A 13,018-nucleotide genomic window follows, 5' to 3' on the forward strand; every position below is an offset into this window, starting at 1 on the left:
CTTGGAATGCGTTTTTAATGGCTACTTTTCCCTGGCTGGTGTGTGTGTTAGACCTGGGTTCAAATACAATTTGAAATTGTTCAAATGCCTTGACCATTTGCTCTAGCCTGCCTGGAGTCCCATAATGGATAGGGTTTGCAGTTATGGGACTTTTCTATTGGTTTATTAAGCTAAACAAGCTCAAACCGAGCACAGATAAAGTATTTAAAATGATTTAAAATATTATTTGGACCCAGGTTTGGAGTGTGTGTCCCTGTGGGTGACTCAGCTTGGGAACCCAGTCAGAACTAAAGAGAATCTCAAGGATGACTGGGGCAGTTTGCCAACTTGTGAGGGGGAGGTACACAGCACAGCACATAACACATTCAAACAGAGTTTAGGATAGAAAATAGTAATTTATGAGGCCTTGGACAGATTAAGACAGATTCTTATTAAATTAGTTATGGGCGCCAGAACAGAATGTGAAGACTTCCAACAGGGCTACAGATGTCTGTAGGAACTATCTTTGAACTAAAGTGTGGTTTGTGTAGAGAGAGGAGGACGCCACTGAACATACCGTACGTACACAATCATCTTGCCACATCTCTTCCTCTGTTATGACTTGCATTCAGCAACCTAAGCAGAAGTTGTGGCCTGGGTGTTACGCTGGTATGTCACGCTTCCTTTTTCCTGGTAGTTTAATGTGGGGAAGGGGTTCATCTGAATCCTTGTAATCTGGTCAAATCGTTAGATACATCTAGGTTAATAATGCTGTGAGGTTGCTAATTCAGTTCCATAACAGCCGCCATGTTGCGGTTACATGGCAGCCAGGTAATCATCACAATACCTTTTGCAGTGGGAAGTGGGATGGGAGGGACAATATCCTCTCTCCCATTTCCATCGCTCCCCTCTCTCCCTCCTGCTCTCAGCACCAGACCTGGGTTCAAATACTATTTACAATCTTTCAAATACTTAATATGTGCTTGATTGAGATTGCCTAGCTAAATGGACAAATAGAACAGTCCCCAAAACTGTAAACTCTGTCCAGCTGGTTCTCGAAGCAAGCTAGAGAAAATTCTCAAAGTATTTATTTAATTGATTTCAAATAGTATTTGAAACCAGATCTGCTCTCAGCACAGAATCGGAGCCCTGTGTTTTCTCTGTGTGTATCAGTGGGCTGGAAGCAAAGGTTAACCTACAGAGTGGAGACAGAGGAAGAGAAGGATGTGACTCATAGACCTCTTTCAGGATCTTGCCTCCCATTCCCCTGCTGCCTGCTCCCTGCTGCCTGCTCCCATTCCCCTGCTGCCTGCTCCCATTCCCCTGCTGCCTGCTCCCATTCCCCTGCTGCCTGCTCCCATTCCCCTGCTGCCTGCTCCCATTCCCCTGCTGCCTGCTCCCTGCTCCCATTCCCCTGCTGCCATTCCCCTGCTGCCTGCTCCCATTCCCCTGCTCCCTGCTCCCATTCCCCTGCTCCCTGCTCTCATTCCCATGCTGCCTGCTCCCATTCCCATGCTGCCTGCTCCCATTCCCATGCTGCCTGCTCCCATTCCCCTGCTTCCATTCCCATTCCTCTGCTGCCTGCTCCCATTCCCATGCTCCCATTCACATGCTGCCTGCTCCCATTCCCCTGCTGCCTGCTCCCATTCCCCTGCTGCCTGCTCCCATTCCCCTGCTGCCTGCTCCCATTCCCCTGCTCCCATTCCCATGCTCCCTGCTCCCATTCCCCTGCTGCCTGCTCCCATTCCCCTGCTGCCTGCTCCCATTCCCATTCCCCTGCTCCCATTCCCCTGCTCCCTGCTCCCATTCCCCTGCTGCCTGCTCCCATTCCCCTGCTCCCATTCCCATTCCCCTGCTCCCATTCCCATGCTCCCTGCTCCCATTCCCCTGCTGCCTGTTCCCATTCCCCTGCTGCCTGCTCCCATTCCCATGCTGCCTGCTCCCATTCCCATTCCTCTGCTGCCTGCTCCCATTCCACCGCTGCCTGCTCCCATTCCTCTGCTGCCTGCTCCCATTCCCATTCCCCTGCTGCCTGCTCCCATTCCCCTGCTGCCTTACTACAGGCTGAGGACTAGTTCTCCTTCCTTATTGTTCAAATGGTGAGAGACCACCCTTTTCACACTATTGTGCCGACCCGACTCAACCCAAACCTGACTGGATGCATAACAAGGCCAGCCCAGTACAGTTCGGCTCAGCACGGCATGCCTCAGAAATGTGTAAATGATACGAGTATATGGCTGCCATCGGACTGTACTCTACATGGTACAACAGTAGTGTGTAGTTCCAGTAGTTAGCTACATGGTAAAACAGTAGTGTGTAGTTCCAGTAGTTAGCTACACCGCTACATGGTAAAACAGTAGTGTGTAGTTCCAGTAGTTAGCTACACCGCTACATGGTAAAAAGGTAGTGTGTAGTTTCAGTAGTTAGCTACACGGTAAACAGTAGTGTGTAGTTCCAGTAGTTAGCTACACCACTACATGGTAAACAGTAGTGTGTAGTTCCAGTAGTTAGCTACACCACTACATGGTAAACAGTAGTGTGTAATTCCAGTAGTAAGCTACACCGCTACATGGTAAAACAGTAGTGTGTAGTTCCAGTAGTTAGCTACACCACTACATGGTAAACAGTAGTGTGTAGTTCCAGTAGTTAGCTACACCGCTACATGGTAAAACAGTAGTGTGAAGTTCCAGTAGTTAGCTACATGGTAAAACAGCAGTGTGTAGTTCCAGTAGTAAGCTACACCGCTACATGGTAAAACAGTAGTGTGTAGTTCCAGTAGTTAGCTACACCACTACATGGTAAACAGTAGTGTGTAGTTCCAGTAGTTAGCTACACCGCTACATGGTAAAACAGTAGTGTGAAGTTCCAGTAGTTAGCTACATGGTAAAACAGTAGTGTGTAATTCCAGTAGTAAGCTACACCGCTACATGGTAAAACAGTAGTGTGTAGTTCCAGTAGTTAGCTACACCGCTACATGGTAAAACAGTAGTGTGTAGTTCCAGTAGTTAGCTACACCGCTACATGGTAAAACAGTAGTGTGTAGTTCCAGTAGTTAGCTACACCGCTACATGGTAAAACAGTAGTGTGTAGTTCCAGTAGTTAGCTACACCGCTACATGGTAAAACAGTAGTGTGTAGTTCCAGTAGTAGCTACACGGTAAAACAGTAATGAACTACTGAAAACACTACCTATGTTCGAATTTAGTTAAACTACCACCAAGTTTAACAGTTGTTAAAGTACTATGTGAATTTCAACCAGGTTCATATATTAATATGTCGTGGTGATTTATTATTATGCATGCCTGCATCCTGGGAGTAGGGGAGAGTGTACTTACGTTTTGTCCTGCGGTGCTCGTGCTCACATCATTTTGATGCACTGGGATAGGTAAGGCACGCTTTTACTGTCTTCAGAAAAGTTTGATTCTTTTAAGTACAAAGTCATACACACAGTGTTTTGTTCATGAATAATGATGTATATTTAGAGGTTACTCATAAGTGGATGGTATTGTTAAGATGCACTTGTAATTGTACTTTTTAGGATGATATCAACATCCTGAATTCAACATGTGGTTAATAGCTAGCTAAGGTATTAGCAGGCTGTTGTATGTGTGAACGATGGCTAGCTCCTCGAATGATCCCAGTCCCTCCTATTGTGCATCTGTTGTAGAAAGAGGCGACGATTCTCCAGAACATATGTGCTCTACAAATGTTTTATTTTCTCTTGGATGAAGAGAGTGAATTCTGCTGAATTAAAACTACCTGATCTCCAAAGTCCCACGTCTATAGTCTCAATCAACCACACACAACGCTGAGTTACAGCGGTGCAGTATAGCACCGGTGACACAAGCTACTGCTAAATATAGTTTAACGTCCACCAAGCTACTCCTAAATATAGATAACCTACTAGTTGAACTGCATATGGTTCACGACTCCCCAACACTGCTTCCAAGTCCCCTCCATGCAAGGCCAAAGGAGTGATGACTGGGGGAGGGTTGTAGATGAAGCAACTCAGTAGTAAATTGACATTCTCATACTGGCCTCCTTCAACAGGAGAGAAAGTGAGAGCTGCTGATCACTGAGATTAACAGAGGAGGAGATATCTGAAGGGGACACTGAGATTAACAGAGGAGGAGAGATCTGAAGGGAACACAGATTAACAGGAGGAGGAGAGTTCTGAAGGGAACACTGAGATTATGAAGAGGAGGAGAGATTTGAAGGGAACACTGAGATTAACAGAGGAGGAGAGATCTGAAGGGAACACTGAGATTATGAAGAGGAGGAGAGATTTGAAGGGAACACTGAGATTAACAGGAGGAGGAGAGATTTGAAGGGAACACTGAGATTAACAGGAGGAGAGATCTGAAGGAAACACTGAGATTAACAGAGGAGGAGAGATCTGAAGGGGACACTGAGATTAACAGAGGAGAGATCTGAAGGAAACACAGATTATGAAGAGGAGGAGAGATTTGAAGGGATCACTGAAATTAACAGAGGAGAGATCTGAAGGGATCACTGAGATTAACAGAGGAGGAGAGATCTGAAGGGAACACTGAGATTAACAGGGGAGGAGAGATCTGATGGGAACACAAAGATTAACAGAGGAGGAGAGATCTGAAGGGAACACTGAGATTAACAGCGGAGGAGAGATCTGAAGGGAACACTGAGATTATGAAGAGGAACAGGGAGTTTTGTTCAATCACTAGATACAGTATCTTTAATAGTCAACTCCTGACAAAACATGGGGAGTTTTTTTTTTTTCAGTGACTAGTCCATTTTAAATAACCTGAATCTAGTTCCTGTTTCGCTTGCAACAAACAAACAAAATCCGGCCTTTGCTTCATCTCTCTCCCATTCAATAGTCTTCATCTCTCTCCTCTTCTCCCCTGTCCATAGTACTTATCTGGGCTAGAGATCTGGGCTCTGTCAGAGCTACAGAAAACACAGGATACAGCTGTCACTCACACACTGGAGGAAAACAGAGACGCCCCACCCTCCTCTAGTGGTAGGATGACAGTAAACTGAAGTGTTGTAGGCTAGCAGAGGTGGTAGGATGATGGTCATCTATGACAGTAGCTGTATTATTTTCATTTCCCATAACATCAGTATGTCAGGCTACTATACTGAAAGGGGGGTTGGGAAGGGAGGAACAAAATGGCCTCCCCCTGATTTCAAATGATCTTAATCAAAAAATGATGTCATTCAAAACTAACATGATCATTGTTTTTTGGGGGGGAGGGGGGGGGTAACCATCTCACAGAGTGTGACTTTCAAATATATTTCAAACTCTCAGCGCATTATGCAATGAATCAGCTTTTCATTTTTACACTCAGAGACAGACAGTTTGCATCATTCACACAAGTCTAAAATGTCCTTCCCTTTTTCATTGTTACAGACCTCATAACGTCTCACACAAGACAACATGCAGCTACGAACCCAGTCTTAGTGGGAACTTTTGTCTGCATGAAGAGGTCATGACAGTAACCCCTTCCCTATTTACAGTAGTGGTCATGTGGTTACATTTAGCCAACTAAAATTCTATTTCAAGTTGTCCTATTCAGGACTCTGTTTACAGTACAGAGTCAATCGTTTCTCGGAGCTTGTCGGTGTCTCTCTGTCTGACATTAGCTCGTACAAATGTAAATTGCTTTACATAAAAGCATCTGAGGAAATGAATATCTTGACAGACTTACTGGGTTAATTTGTTCTTAATTGCAACTCAGCCATGTTAACAGCTAGGCACCATGAGGTCTGACCACACATCCAGTCCCTGGCAACACTTTACATTACAGAGAGATTGGCTGCTGTCTTTTTCTTATGGACTTTAATTCATTATGTTACCACTAAGTAATGCTTTGCAAAATCAAGCATGTCTCAGTGCAGTGTTCGGTTGATAGGCAAAATAACAGTGACTGAGAAGGCTGTAAGTGATTCACTGGTATGTTCTAGTGGTCTGAATGTAAAGAAACAACAACAACCGTACTGCCACCCTTAACAGTCTGACGTTAGTCTACATGATGACGTCACCCTAGGTAAACAGGAAGTTACATGGAAAGGGGACTCAACAACATTGTGAAAGAAATATTACAATATGCCTCAGAGGTTCAAACCTCATGGGGTTCAAACCTTTTTTGGCCCACAACCCTATTTTGATATTTGAAAATTCTCACGACCCCAACCATGCGAAAAATAGTATGTACTTTTAGTCAACTGAAAAACCTTCTAACAGTACTTCTGGTTGTCTTCTCAACTCACCATCACATACTTTTAATGTGGGTCTGTGACAGTCAATTGCATATTAGTCTGCATTAACTGCGTTAGCTACTAAGCGTTACAAAGCCTAGTAGTACTAGCCTGCTATTCAGTAATGGTGGGTGTGTTTTATTTTTTTTTATTTTTTTATTTTATCTTTATTTAACCAGGCAAGTCAGTTAAGAACAAATTCTTATTTTCAATGACGGCCTGGGTTAACTGCCGTCATTGAAAATAAGGGGCAGAACGACAGATTTGTACCTTGTCAGCTCCGGGGTTTGAACTCACAACCTTCCGGTTACTAGTCCAACGCTCTAACCACTAGGCTACCCTGCCGCCCCTAATGGTGGGTGTGTGGTCCAAGTCTGGGTTTAAGGGTCTCTTTTCCAAGCTTAAAAAGGATAAACATTCAACACCATGGCCCAGAAAAGTTTGAATACATTGGCCACGTCTGCTGCATAAAAATAAAAAAAATGGAAACTTGGAACTGGGAAATCTCATACTTCAGTGAGTTCAAGACAACTGGGAACTCGGACAAAATAAGCTCAGACTGGGAAGATACGTTTTGAACATTTCCAACTCGGAATTCCAAGTCAGGAACTTCGACCTGAAGATCCCTGATGTCATGAATCAACCTTTTTTCCCCCCACTTTGATTACATATTTTGCCCCCAAGGACTGCCTCACCAACTTCCTGTTCAAGTGAACACAAGGTGAGTCAAAAAATGTATTGTATGCTGCTGCATAAATTATTTAATATCCCAGCGAGATATGTATACTGTAGCTAAGAAAGTAATACTAAGTGTATGTTGTGTAATAAGCTGTTAGTAGCCCATGTGCCTTACCCTGACTTGGTGGTGCACGTGTAGCCTATAGTCTGTTTTAGAGAAATGTCATCAAATATTGTAAGAGCTTTCATTGTCTGATTATGGGTCCCCTTTAATTATCCTACGATTTTGACTTGGTGAACAGGGAGAACACCGTAAGAACGGCCATGTTCTGAATTCTATCGCTGTACATTTCAAAAGTGCTGAACAAATCGTTATATTGACTACGTCCATCCTAGCTCGCTCATTGTCTGAATCCAAATTATGGATGGCCTCTTGTCTGCTTGTCGTCCCCTTATGCCATAGTTTGTACATCTCAATTGTCAGCAGAAACCACATTTGTTTAAGCAAGTCAGCCAAATCAGCTATGTTTTTTTTTTTTAAAGGCAGTAAATGAGGCTAATGAATGGTTTCACTGACTGACAAGGCTCCGCTGATAGCCAGGTGTAGCAGTGATAAAGTGTTGGGACTCTGCTGTTGGGACAGCTGATAGCCAGGTGTAGCAGTGATAAAGTGTTGGGACTCTGCTGTTGGGACAGCTTTATGTAGGCCCTAACAGTTTGTGAGCACCATTTGTCACCATTAGAGTGCAATTAATGTATTGTGTAGTGGTTTTGCTGGCATGCATCTAAAACATTTTTGGGGAGTTTGCCCTACCAAGATTTACATGCTAAAATTGCCCCTGTCTCCACATAGTTTTGTTAACAGGCGCTCAGTGGATGTAGTTTGATTTAGTTTACAACTGAAGTTACCTGCTTCAATATTTCTCAGAGTTCTGTACTCAGCTCCTTTGCCGCCAGTTGCTCTCGGGGTATCCCCTACAGTGGGTGTATTCATTACAGTGGGTGTATCCATTACAGTGGGTGTATCCCCTACAGTGGGTGTATTCATTACAGTGGATGTATCCATTACAGTGGGTGTATTCATTACAGTGGGTGTATTCATTACAGTGGGTGTATCCCCTACAGTGGGTGTATCCCCTACAGTGGGTGTATCCCCTACAGTGGGTGTATCCCCTACAGTGGGTGTATCCATTACAGTGGGTGTATCCCCTACAGTGGGTGTATCCCCTACAGTGGGTGTATCCATTACAGTGGGTGTGTTCATTACAGTGGGTGTATCCCCTACAGTGGGTGTATCCCCTACAGTGGGTGTATCCCCTACAGTGGGTGTATCCATTACAGTGGGTGTATCCATTACAGTGGGTGTATCCCCTACAGTGGGTGTATCCATTACAGTGGGTGTGTTCATTACAGTGGGTGTATCCCCTACAGTGGGTGTATCCCCTACAGTGGGTGTATCCACTACAGTGAGTGTATCCACTACAGTGGGTGTATCCATTACAGTGGGTGTATCCATTACAGTGAGTGTATCCCCTACAGTGAGTGTATCCCCTACAGTGAGTGTATCCACTACAGTGAGTGTATCCCCAACAGTGAGTGTATCCCCAACAGTGAGTGTATCCCCAACAGTGAGTGTATCCACTACAGTGGGTGTATCCACTACAGTGGGTGTATCCACTACAGTGGGTGTATCCATTACAGTGGGTGTATTCATTACAGTGGGTGTATCCCCTACAGTGGGTGTATTCATTACAGTGGGTGTATCCCCTACAGTGAGTGTATCCACTACAGTGGGTGTATCCATTACAGTGGTTGTATCCATTACAGTGGGTGTATCCCCTACAGTGGGTGTATCCATTACAGTGGGTGTATTCATTACAGTGGGTGTATCCCCTACAGTGGGTGTATCCATTACAGTGGGTGTATCCATTACAGTGGGTGTATCCATTACAGTGGGTGTATCCCCTACAGTGGGTGTATCCCCTACAGTGGGTGTATCCCCTACAGTGGGTGTATCCTTTACAGTGAGTGTATTCATTACAGTGGGTGTATCCATTATAGTAGGTGTATTCATTATAGTAGGTGTATCCATTATAGTGGGTGTATCCATTATAGTAGGTGTATCCATTATAGTGGGTGTATCCATTATAGTAGGTGTATCCATTACAGTAGGTGTATCCATTACAGTGGGTGTATCCATTATAGTAGGTGTATCCATTACAGTGGGTGTATCCATTATAGTAGGTGTATCCCCTACAGTGGGTGTATCCATTACAGTGGGTGTATCCCCTACAGTGAGTGTATCCATTATAGTAGGTGTATCCATTATAGTAGGTGTATTCATTACAGTGGGTGTATCCCCTACAGTGAGTGTATCCATTATAGTAGGTGTATCCATTATAGTAGGTGTATTCATTACAGTGGGTGTATCCCCTACAGTGGGTGTATCCATTATAGTAGGTGTATCCATTATAGTAGGTGTATCCATTATAGTAGGTGTATCCCCTACAGTGGGTGTATCCCCTACAGTGAGTGTATTCATTATAGTGGGTGTATCCATTATAGTAGGTGTATCCATTATAGTAGGTGTATCCATTATAGTAGGTGTATCCATTATAGTGGGTGTATCCATTATAGTGGGTGTATCCATTACAGTGGGTGTATCCATTATAGTAGGTGTATCCATTACAGTGGGTGTATCCCCTACAGTGGGTGTATCCATTACAGTAGGTGTATCCATTACAGTAGGTGTATCCATTACAGTGGGTGTATCCATTACAGTGGGTGTATCCCCTACAGTGAGTGTATTCATTACAGTGGGTGTATCCATTACAGTGGGTGTATCCCCTACAGTGAGTGTATTCATTACAGTGGGTGTATCCATTATAGTAGGTGTATCCATTATAGTAGGTGTATCCATTACAGTAGGTGTATCCCCTACAGTGAGTGTATTCATTACAGTGGGTGTATCCATTACAGTGGGTGTATCCCCTACAGTGAGTGTATCCCCTACAGTGGGTGTATTCATTATAGTAGGTGTATCCATTACAGTGGGTGTATCCATTATAGTAGGTGTATCCATTATAGTAGGTGTATCCATTATAGTAGGTGTATCCATTATAGTAGGTGTATCCATTACAGTAGGTGTATCCATTACAGTGGGTGTATCCATTATAGTAGGTGTATCCATTACAGTAGGTGTATCCATTACAGTAGGTGTATCCATTACAGTAGGTGTATCCCCTACAGTGAGTGTATTCATTACAGTGAGTGTATCCATTATAGTAGGTGTATCCATTACAGTGGGTGTATCCATTACAGTAGGTGTATCCATTACAGTGGGTGTATCCATTATAGTAGGTGTATTCATTACAGTGGGTGTATCCATTATAGTAGGTGTATCCATTACAGTAGGTGTATCCCCTACAGTGAGTGTATTCATTACAGTGAGTGTATCCATTATAGTAGGTGTATCCATTATAGTAGGTGTATCCATTATAGTGGGTGTATTCATTACAGTGGGTGTATTCATTACAGTGGGTGTATCCATTATAGTAGGTGTATCCATTACAGTAGGTGTATCCATTATAGTAGGTGTATCCATTATAGTGGGTGTATTCATTACAGTGGGTGTCTTCATTACAGTGGGTGAATTCATTATAGTGGGTGAATTCATTACAGTGGGTGTATCCCCTACAGTGGGTGTATCCATTACAATGGGTGTATCCCCTACAGTGGGTGTATCCCCTACAGTGGGTGTATCCCCTACAGTGGGTGTATTCATTACAGTGGGTGTAACCATTATAGTGGGTGTATCCATTACAGTGGGTGTATCCCCTACAGTGAGTGTATCCATTATAGTAGGTGTATCCATTACAGTAGGTGTATCCATTATAGTAGGTGTATCCATTATAGTAGGTGTATCCATTATAGTAGGTGTATCCATTATAGTAGGTGTATCCATTATAGTAGGTGTATCCCCTACAGTGGGTGTATTCATTACAGTGGGTGTATCCATTACAGTGGGTGTATTCATTACAGTGGGTGTATCCCCTACAGTGGGTGTATTCATTACAGTGGGTGTATCCATTGCAGTGGGTGTATCCCCTACAGTGGGTGTATCCCCTACAGTGGGTGTATCCCCTACAGTGGGTGTATTCATTACAGTGGGTGTATTCATTACAGTGGGTGTATTCATTACAGTGGGTGTATTCATTACAGTACGTGTATATGGCATATGGAGACATATTCATAAGTAGAGTGCAGAGTCCTGCCCTCCAACCCGCCCAAGATGGAGCCCCATCTGTGCAAAACCCACCATTCGATCCCATATGGAATCTGTTTTTCATCAATATGGCCACGCAGCACACTGAATATCCAATATGGAATCTGTTTATCATCAATATGGCCACGCATCACACTGGACAGCCAATATGGAATCTGTTTATCATCAATATGGCCACGCAGCACACTGAATATCCAATATGGAATCTGTTTATCATCAATATGGCCACGCATCACACTGGACAGCCAATATGGAATCTGTTTTTCATCAATATGGCCACGCAGCACACTGAACATCCCCTGTGCCGTTTCATGCTCGTGAATCGTGAGACAGAACAGTATATCCTCGTGAGTAGAACCCCCAGACATGTATACCGAACAGAAGTCAATGCATGGGCATCTCGGCCCTCACAGCTAACGTCCATTTGGAGAGCATGAGCAGGGGAGTTGAGTCGTTCAGTCAGTTTCCTCTTGATTACTAGCAATAGAATCAATTATTTGTTTAACAGTGTCATCTTAAAAAAAGGTATTGACGTGAGTTTCTGTGCCCACACATTGTTTTCACCATATCAATTTCAGCCGCCCGGTAACATCAAAGTCTCTGCAATATTGTGTGGTTTCGTAGAGAAGCGGGCCTAGTCATTCACCGTGGGAATGATTCAAGTGCGGCCTTTTCCCAAGATCTTAAGGGCTCTATCTGGTTTAATTTTATCTTTTAGATTTGAAAATGTTTTATTTAGATTTAAGGGTAACCACATTATAATGACTGAGATAGAGACAATATTATAATACAGTATACAGAGCATTTGGAAAGTATTCAGACCCCTTCGTTTCATCCACATTTTGTTACGTTACAGCCTTTATTATAAAATGGATTAAATATATACATTTTTTTCAATCTACACACAAAACCCCATAATGACAAAGCAAAAACAGGTTTACCTTCTTTACAAAAGTAAAAAAGTATTCAGACCCTTTTGCTATGAGACTCGAAATTGATCTTGATTGGAGTCCACCTGTGGTAAATTCAATTGATTGGACATGATTTGGAAAGGCACCTGTTTATATAAAAGGTTCAACAGTAGATGTTTTTTTTTTTCTCTGACATGCACTAAGCCATGAGGTCGAAGGAATTGTCCGTAGAGCACCGAGACTCTCAGACCACGAGAAACAAGATTCTCTGATCTGATGAAACCAAGATTTTACTTTTTGGCCTGAATGCCAAGTGTCACGTCTGGAGGAAATCTGGCACCATCCCTACGATGAAGCATGGTGGTGGTAGCATCATGCTGTGGGGATGTTTTTCAGCAGCAGGGACTGGGAGACTAGTCAGGATCGAGGGAAAGATGAACAGAGCGAAGTACAGAGAGATCCTTGATGAAAACCTGCTCCAGAGAGCTCAAGACCTCAGACTGGGGTGAAGGTTCACCTTCCAACAGGGCAACGACCCTAAGCGCACAGCCAAGACAATGCAGGAATGGCTTCGGGACAAGTTTCTGAATGTCCTTGAGTGGCCGAACCAGAGCCCGGACTTGAACCCGATCGAACATCTCTGGAGAGACCTGAAAATAGTTGTGCAGCGACGCTCCCCATCAAACCTGTAAGAGCTTGACAGGATCTACAGAGAATAATGGGAGAAACTCCCTAAATACAGTGGTAAAAAATAATTTAAAGTACTACTTAAGAAATTTTGGGGGGTCTGTACTATTTATATATTTTGGCAACTTTTACTTTACTACATTCCAAAAGAAAATAATATACTTTTTACTCCATACATTTTCCCTGACACCCAAAAGTTACATGTTGAGTGTTTAGCAGGACAGGAAAATGGTCCTATT

At 43.5% G+C, this 13,018-nt stretch overlaps 1 protein-coding gene across 4 annotated transcripts in view; it reads right to left on the bottom strand.

The window, feature by feature from the left end:
• The window catches only part of LOC110487789 (arf-GAP with Rho-GAP domain, ANK repeat and PH domain-containing protein 3), a 60,978-nt gene that overhangs the window by 39,522 nt on the left and 8,438 nt on the right, over window positions 1-13,018 (bottom strand). Inside the window, exons 1-3 of one of the 4 annotated variants that reach the window (XM_090198855.1) lie at window positions 3,314-3,814; window positions 827-1,174; window positions 557-714 (exon numbers count right to left, since the gene is read on the bottom strand). The exons of 2 other annotated variants lie outside the window; for them this stretch is intronic. The gene's annotated coding sequence lies outside the window, so the exon portion shown is untranslated. Of the gene's footprint in view, window positions 1-556; window positions 715-826; window positions 1,175-3,313; window positions 3,815-13,018 lie in introns of those variants that run through there. One more of the 4 variants, XM_090198854.1, reaches the window with a different exon arrangement.

The sequence above is a fragment of the Oncorhynchus mykiss genome, chromosome 14 (genome assembly GCF_057628025.1).
Source record: "Oncorhynchus mykiss isolate SJ-2025 chromosome 14, ASM5762802v1, whole genome shotgun sequence".
Classification (NCBI taxonomy): Eukaryota; Metazoa; Chordata; class Actinopteri; order Salmoniformes; family Salmonidae; genus Oncorhynchus; species Oncorhynchus mykiss.